The following is a 7,798-nucleotide window of genomic DNA, read 5'->3' on the forward strand; positions in this document are numbered from 1 at the left end:
CTGTCCCCCTCTCGCCCTTCCCCACCCCCCCACTCCCCCCTCCCCTCCCCTCCCCTCACCCCCCCCCCCCCTCCCACCCCCCCCCCCCCCCCCCCCCCCCCCGCGATCTCCCCTCTCTCCCTCCCCTGCCTCCCCTCTCTCCCCTCCCTCCCCTCCCTCCCCTGCCTGTCTGTCACTCTCTGGAGGATTTGTTAGTACACAGTTTCAGTTCTTGGCATTGTCATAGCTCCCAACTTTAACATTTTTGAAGCTAACCTTCTCTTGCTTTAGCAATGATGGGAGTTTATACTCAGTGTCATGGAAGACGAATGAGATGCAGCCCGATCATTTGGGAGGCATTCGACCCCCAGATTCTCAGTCTTTTTAAAGTCAGGAATTTTTTTGAGGTTTTCAGGGTTTTTTTTTTTATTGATGTCATAGGATTTGAAAGTTCAGGAAAGTGGCAGCTTGTGGAGGGAGCCAGGCTTGGAGTCAGAGAACCCTGTACCTGACAGTAGCTACGTTACTGTGGTAGTTCACTTAATATTTCTGAGCCTCATATGTACAATGGGTATATCACACTGGGATGTTCAATTAGCCAGTCTCTAGTCATTTATTAAGTAATTGCTATTTGCCAGGTGAAAGACAGCATGGTGTAGTGGGTAGAGAATTGACCCTGGGTTCAAGGGCTGCTTCTGGACTGTGTGACCCCAGGCAGATCAGTCAAGATTGTAGATTTTAAGACACTAGTCTTGGGGTGGGGAACCATTTGGATTTAGTCAAAGGGTCACACTTGACAATCTAGAGAACCACATGTGTCCTTGAGGCTGCAGGTTTCCCACCCCTACACTATCCAGCGAGCATTTATTAGGCTCTTACTATGTGCCAAGCCAAGCATTGGGAATAAAAAAGCAAGCCAAAGGAAGTCCTGTCTTCAGGAGGTTTGCATTCAAGGGGAAAAGACAAACATAAAATAAAGCTGAAAGGGCTGGAGGGGGTGAGGAAGGAGAAGCCCTTCTTGGACTTGGAGGAGAAAGAAGACTGGAGATTTAGGAGGGGATTCGGGAGAGGAGTGAAGGAGTGGGCATCGTTGGCCTGGCTGGAGCAGATGACCAGTCAGAGGAAGTGGAGCGATCATCCTGTTTTAGATTACTGCTGGGGGATTATAGAGAAAGCAGTCCGGAGAGCCCAGAGGCCAGCTGGGAATGGACATTCATCTGGGAGTTTCCCATAACAATAATATCCTAGGTCTCTTAAAAAAAATGGTAGTACTGTGCTGGGCACTGGGGTAGGTTCTGGGTTTTTAAAGTATTTTCTAGATGTTCAGGCATTATAAAATTGTCTTGCAGCTGTCTTAGGTGACAAAGTATGTAGCAAGACTGGATTTTCCCAGTGTTTTCCAAAATCCAGCCAATGGGTATCTTCCCCTGCTACTGTCCTTGGAGATGGTTTTTTTGGCGACCTCTCTTCTGTGCGAGTGTGTGTGTGTGTGTGTGTGTGTGCACGTGTGTTTGTGTGTGTGTGTGTGTGTGTGTGTGTGTGTTAAGTTCTCAGTCCACGATGCAGAGATTTTTGGGTAGGTTGCAGAGACTATGTTTTCACTAAGTCTGGAAAAACAATGCACAGAATCTTTTAGAGTCCAATGCTTCCCATTTCTCTACATTTTGTGGTTTAGTCCAAATAATCCAGGAGAAGTCAGCTTTTCCCCTCCACCCTTAGCAGGTACTATTTTTCATATTTTTCAGATGTTTCCTCAGCTTGCCATTCCATTTTCCTCATTTTCTGCCTCTTAAGGGTAAAAAGCAATGGTAGAGAGAAGGGGCTTGGGGCCAGGAATGAAACCCACTGCAAGAAAAACATCATAGCCTTCGTTCTCCTCTCCTGTTTGAGGTCACCTTCATTCATGTTGGTGATAACAGACACTGCATCCATTTCCCTGGGCCTCCATATTGACTTTGGAGTGACTGGGAAACCCAGACCCCCAGCGAATAAGAAAACCAGTACAAACTTCACTGGCCCACAGTTATTTTCTTAAAGATCCCAACTTCCCGTTTTATTTTTCCTTGGCATTGGGCAAGGCACTCGTTGGGATTCATGGGTAAGTCAGTAGGAGGTGCTATTTGAGAAGCTTTGTGGCATCTCCCCCACTCTGGTAGTTTTGGAATAAGTTTTTCTTGGCTTTTGTCTATTAAAAAAACGTTGGCAGCACCTGAGTACCCAAACTGGGGAAACATGAGTTCTCTGCACTTGATTCTAGACATGGGTGTGTGTTTCCTCCCATGTAATCAATCTTCTTTCTTGTTCTTCTTTAGGAAGGGAATGTAAGGGAGCTGACCTCCATGCTAGCTGTCTACAAGTCCTCAAAGGGCTGTCAGCAGGAAGAAGGATTAGACTTTTTCTCCTTGACCCCTGAAGGCAGAACCAAGAGCTGTCAATCAGTTAATGGGTTGAAATTGTGGACAGGTGGATTTAGGTTTAAAATTATGAAAACACTTCAGTTTACCTTTATTCAGGAAGCATTTATTGAGCACCTACTGTATGCAAGGCACTGTGGTAGCCACTGAGGATATGAAAGTGTTCACAGAGGTATTGGTCTCATTGATATGAGAGTTCCCTCCACTGAGGATACTAGCAGCCTCTCCATGCCCTTTGTATCTGGTTCAGTTCTGTCCATGTTCTCACATTCGTGTCCAGAAGGGGATCCATCCATTGTGCTGGAGACCATGTCCATTTCTCTTGCCATTTCAAAGGGATGAGGGCTCCTTCTGGAAGTCTTCTCTTCTCTCCTTCCTGCCAGCAGACAAGCTCATCTTATTTGACATTTCCCTGATGAGAACTCTTATGCTTTTTCTTCAAAGTTTCTGTTTTTTTGCTCACCCCCACAATGCCCCTCTCTTATTATTCTCTGTTTGATGCTAATTTTACAGGTGGCTGTAATCTATGTCCTACTACCACACTGGACACTTGTGGAATGTTGGACATTGAAGAGGTGGTCTTCTGCTTCCATGGGAAGTTTGGGGTCAGTGAAGGAGCTTTGCAGCTTCCTGAAGGCAGTCCATCACTCTCTTCTTCTTTGCTCAGCTCTGGGCTGGGCTTACTGTGCCCCAAACTGCCTGTCCCAGATATGAATACTGAGGGACAATCTCTGTGTGTGTCTGTCCAAATATGTGTTGTAATTTTGGAAGACAAAGAAAAAAACAGTGTTTGCTATCGAGTTCTACTGGGGGGTGGGTGGCAATCTTATGTGTGGGAATAAGATTGTACGAATGCATCAGAGGGATGAGGGACATCTTCCAAAGAATGAGTGACATCCCAAAGGGGAATGTGACGTCTTGGAAGTTAGTGGCTTCCCCCTCCCTGGAAATCTTTGGGTAAGAGCTGGCCAACCACTTTGTGACTGCTTAGCAGAAGGAATGTGTGTCCAGGTAGTGGTTGGTCTGGGTGGGTGCTAAGTTCCGTTCCATCTCTGAAGTTCTGTGGTTCTGGAAATCATGATTGGAGTATGGGTGGGGGTCTATCTAGAAGTCCTATGAACTCAGCCTGGCCAAGATCATCATGGTTGTCCCAGAAGGGTTGCATTAAAGCTAAAATGACGTACCTGACATGCCAAGATGGGATGCTTGTTAGAGTTCATGGAAGAGATTCATTTTTACAAGATTTCCCTTTGATGTTTCATAAGTAAGACCTTTCCTTCTGTGTGGGGATCAAGAGGGCAGCCCCTTACCTCCATCCCTGAGTCCACAGGTGAGCTTTTGTCATTTTTGAAGATTCCCCTCATCCCCCGAAATGACTTTTTTTTCTGGAACCAGGCCTTTATACAACTTTTAAAAGTTCATTTTATTTTTATTCAGAACTTAATAAACACCAAATAAAATGAACCTTCTATATATATTGTGGAACAGAATTCAAAGATTGTACATGGAATTGGGAATCTCCATTACTTGGTTTTCACATGCCTAGCACATAGTAGTCACTTAATAAATATTTGTTGACTGACTGCTTTTCTTTTTAAGTATATAGTAAAATCAATATGTAAGTTTCAAAGCTGCCTTTTTGGCTGTTTGCCCCCCCCTTTCCCTCCCTCCCTCCCCCCCTCTCTTTCCCTCTCTTTCTCTCCCCCTCTCCCTCTCTCTCCTCTATCTGTCTCTGTCTCTCTCCCTCTTTCCCTTTCCCCCACCTCTATGAGGGGGAATCCTATCCCAACTTCTCTTCCATCCACTCTCTGTCCCATACCTCCCTATGGAAAAAAAGGATAAAAGCCTTGTAACAAATATGAAATTTCTACATTGACCACATCTCATTCTCCATCTTGAGTCCACCATCTCTCTGCCTGGAGGCCCCCACTCCCCCTTTCCGCCATCTCCTTGCCGTTCCCCTTGCCCTCTGGCTGGCATCCACCTCCCCAACCCCATTCTGATTGCTGTGTGTTGTCTCTCCCATTAGAATGTAAGCTCTTTGAGGGACAAACTGCTATGCTCACTTGTATTTGGGTTTCTAGCACTTAGCGCAGTGCTGGGGATGCAGCTAGTGATTAATAAATGCATCATATGTCTGTCTGCAGAAAAGAGAAGCAGTGCAGGGCAGCTGTTCACAGTCAGCTGTGATGAGATCGGACTCTTCCCTTAAGCTCTTACCCTTGCTCCCGGTCTGGGAGGTGCCTGGACTTAGGCAGCGTGGGACAAGGAAGGTCTGCTGTTCATTCCCGGAAATGGCCCTTCCTCTGAAAGGGTGCCGGTGTCCTGTCTGTGAGCTGGTATCCGATGGCATGACCCAAGTCATGCATAGTGTCTGTGTTCCCCTTCACTGGCAGGATTCAGTTCAGGGCAGGACAGTTCAATTCGACATATAGGGGCTTGGGCACAGAACTAGGAATACCCTGTTTCAAATCCTGCCTCGATCACTGGGCACATCCTAATCTTTCTGTGCCTCATATCCCTCAAACAGAGGATTGGACTGGTCTGTAGATTCCTCCTGTCTCTGAATCCTGAATTTCTAAGGCCTGGTTTTAAATATTGGTCCATACACACACTAGTTATGTTACTGTGGGAAAGAAACTTAGCCTATCTGGACCTCAGTCACCTCATCTATAAAATGGACCCCCTCGAGGCTCCCTTCTAGTCAGTTTTCAAGGAACTCCAAAAGCAACATTGTTACATGGCTGGACATGGGAATGACTTAGATACTAGATACTATCCTCATTCCTTGAAAAGGAAAATGGATTTTCGGGAGACTCCAGATTATAGTGGATGTTTTCAGATGGGTAGAAATCATAGTTGTTGAGGGGTTACTGGAAGCCTTCCTGATGAAGTTATAAGAGCTTGAGATTTGGAATTTGAGGACCTGTGTTCAAATCCTTCTTTTTCTTATGAGCTGTGTGATGTTGGAGAAGTCACTGGCCCTCCCTGGCCCTCAGTTTCTTCATCCACAAAACTGATCATATGATCAGTTCCATTAAGTGCCTGTATCATGCCTGTGCTAGGTTATGAGGACAGAGAGATAGAATCACAATTGTCCCTGCCCTCAAGGAGTTGGGGGAGAAGATACAAACATTTATATGATGCCTACTATATGCCAGGCACTGTCCCAAGTGCTTTCAGCATATTATTTATTTTGTCCTCACAACAACCCTGAGAAGGAGGTGCTATTATGATCTTCATTTTACAGTTGAGGAGACTGAGGCAAACAGAGGTTAAGTAACTCACCCAAGATCACAGCTACTAAGTGTCTAGGGGCATTTGAACTCGGGTCTCTTTGATTCAAGGTCCAGCACTCTGTGCACTCTGGCACCGCCTAACTGCTTCAGAAAAGTAGGCTTTAGTCCTTCTCAGAACACCCAACTCAGCCATGCTAGGCAGGGATTAGACTCAGTGAATTCTAACGCCTCTTCCAAGTCCAACAGTCCAAGACTCTGTTACTGTATGTGTTGGACTAGATCGCCCCTTCCAGCTTTACATCAGAGAGCAGGGCTCTTGTGCTTGGACTGTTTTCCCTCACTGGTCTCAATTTCCTTATCTGAACAATAATGATCTTTCCAGTCCCTTACAACTAGGATATTCTATAATGTATGATTTAATCTATTATCTTAACTGGGGACGTGGCAGAGGAAGTGCCCCCCCCCCCCCCCCCCCCCAACCCAGCCCCTTTATTAATCAAGGATCAGGTTCTAAATCACCCTTTGTCAAATGGTGGCCTAGTGTCTGGGCAACGTTATCCTTCTAAATGTGCCGTGATTCATTTTCTGGAAAGAAGCAACGTATTTCCAATTCCAGTTCACTGTAAAATAGGACTTAGCATCTTAGCGCCATAGTGGCTTCTTTAGACCTTGAAAATTCTTGGATTGTCCAGGTTGCCTCTCCCCCTCTTCCCCCTTGTTAACGTCTCACACAAAGGACCCAAGGCCCTCATCTACAATAACAACGCAGTTATTGCGTTTTACTGTAGTTGAAAACCTGCCTAAAGTCTTTAAAGACCCAAAGGAAAGTTAATGAAGCCGTACTGGTTGGGCGTATTGTGCTGCCCTTTCTGTCTTCCTTCTGGCCAGCAGCTTTCCTAGGGTGAGTTAACTTTTCATTGGGAATTGAAATGAATTTTTCCACTGTTGTGGTGCCTTGGCATGGAGGTAGTTTGTGAAGAGGATGAAGTATTCCCTTTTCTTGGACTGTCAGGCATTTGCTCAAGAACCACTTTCGTCTGGATTCAATGTGTAATTTTCTACAAAGATATTGACGACTAAGGAATTGATGGCACTGGTATTTCAGAGAAGTTACAAGGAATATCTTGTTAAAAAAAAAACCCAAAGAATGTGAGTGGGAGAAGGGTCATAGGATCAGAGAACCAGAGCTGGGAAGTTCAGAGACCATTGAATTCTTTCTCATTTTATTTTACATGAAACAGGATCTTTGTTATAACACACGTACACACACAGATATATATATGTCTGTCTGTCTATCTATCTATCTATTTCATTCAACAAGGGATTTTTAAACTGCCCTGCTTGTTTGTGATTCTTTCTGGCCTCTCTTCTGTTCTCCTCTGTGCTTTAAGGAAAGAAAAAAAGGTTCTAATGATCTTTTCTTTTTTTTTTTGTTTACCTTATTCCACTGTCCTTTGAAATTGAAACTTAGAAAGAAAAATAAAACTTCTTAAAAAAAATAAATATACATAGTCAATCGAAACAAATTCCCACATTGGCCATGTCCAAAAATGTAGGTTTCACTCTGCATTTTTGAGTCTATCACCCCTGTCAGAAAGGAAGTAGCAAATTCATCCTCTTTTTTTTGGAATCGTTGTTGGAGATTGTATTGATGTGAGTTTCTAATTATTTCAAATTTATTTGTCTTCACAATTGTATAAATTATTCTCCCAGCTCAGCTCACTTTACTCTGAATCAGTTCATGCAAGTCTTTTCAGGTTTCTCTGAAACTACCTCGTTCACCATTTCTTATGCTGCCATAGTATTCCATTACATTAATATACCATGCTTTGTTTAGCAATTCTCTAATTGATGGCCACTTCCTTGGTTTGCAGTTTTTTTTGCCACTACAGAAAAAAAGCTGCTTATAAATTGTGTTGTACATATAGGTAGTTTTCATTCTTCTTTGATCTCTTTAGCGTATGGGTCTAGTTCTGATGTCTCTTGTCATTAAGCACAGTTTAATGAATTTTTGGACATAGCTCCAAATTGTTTTCCTTAATGGTTGGACCCATTTATAGTTCTGCTGGCAGTGTATTAATGTGCCTGTTTTCCCATAGTCTTGTCAACATCTGTCATTTTCCTTCCTTCCTTCCTTCCTTCCTTCCTTCCTTCCTTCCTTCCTTC

The 7,798-nt window shown here is 44.2% G+C and overlaps 1 protein-coding gene across 3 annotated transcripts in view; it reads left to right on the forward strand.

The window, feature by feature from the left end:
- Positions 1–7,798, forward strand: part of BICC1 (BicC family RNA binding protein 1) — a 286,143-nt gene that overhangs the window by 102,879 nt on the left and 175,466 nt on the right. The gene's annotated exons all lie outside the window — the stretch shown is intronic.

Source organism: Petaurus breviceps, unplaced genomic scaffold, assembly GCF_028583685.1.
Source record: "Petaurus breviceps papuanus isolate PSGF00001 unplaced genomic scaffold, PetGlider_PUasm1.0 490, whole genome shotgun sequence".
Classification (NCBI taxonomy): Eukaryota; Metazoa; Chordata; class Mammalia; order Diprotodontia; family Petauridae; genus Petaurus; species Petaurus breviceps.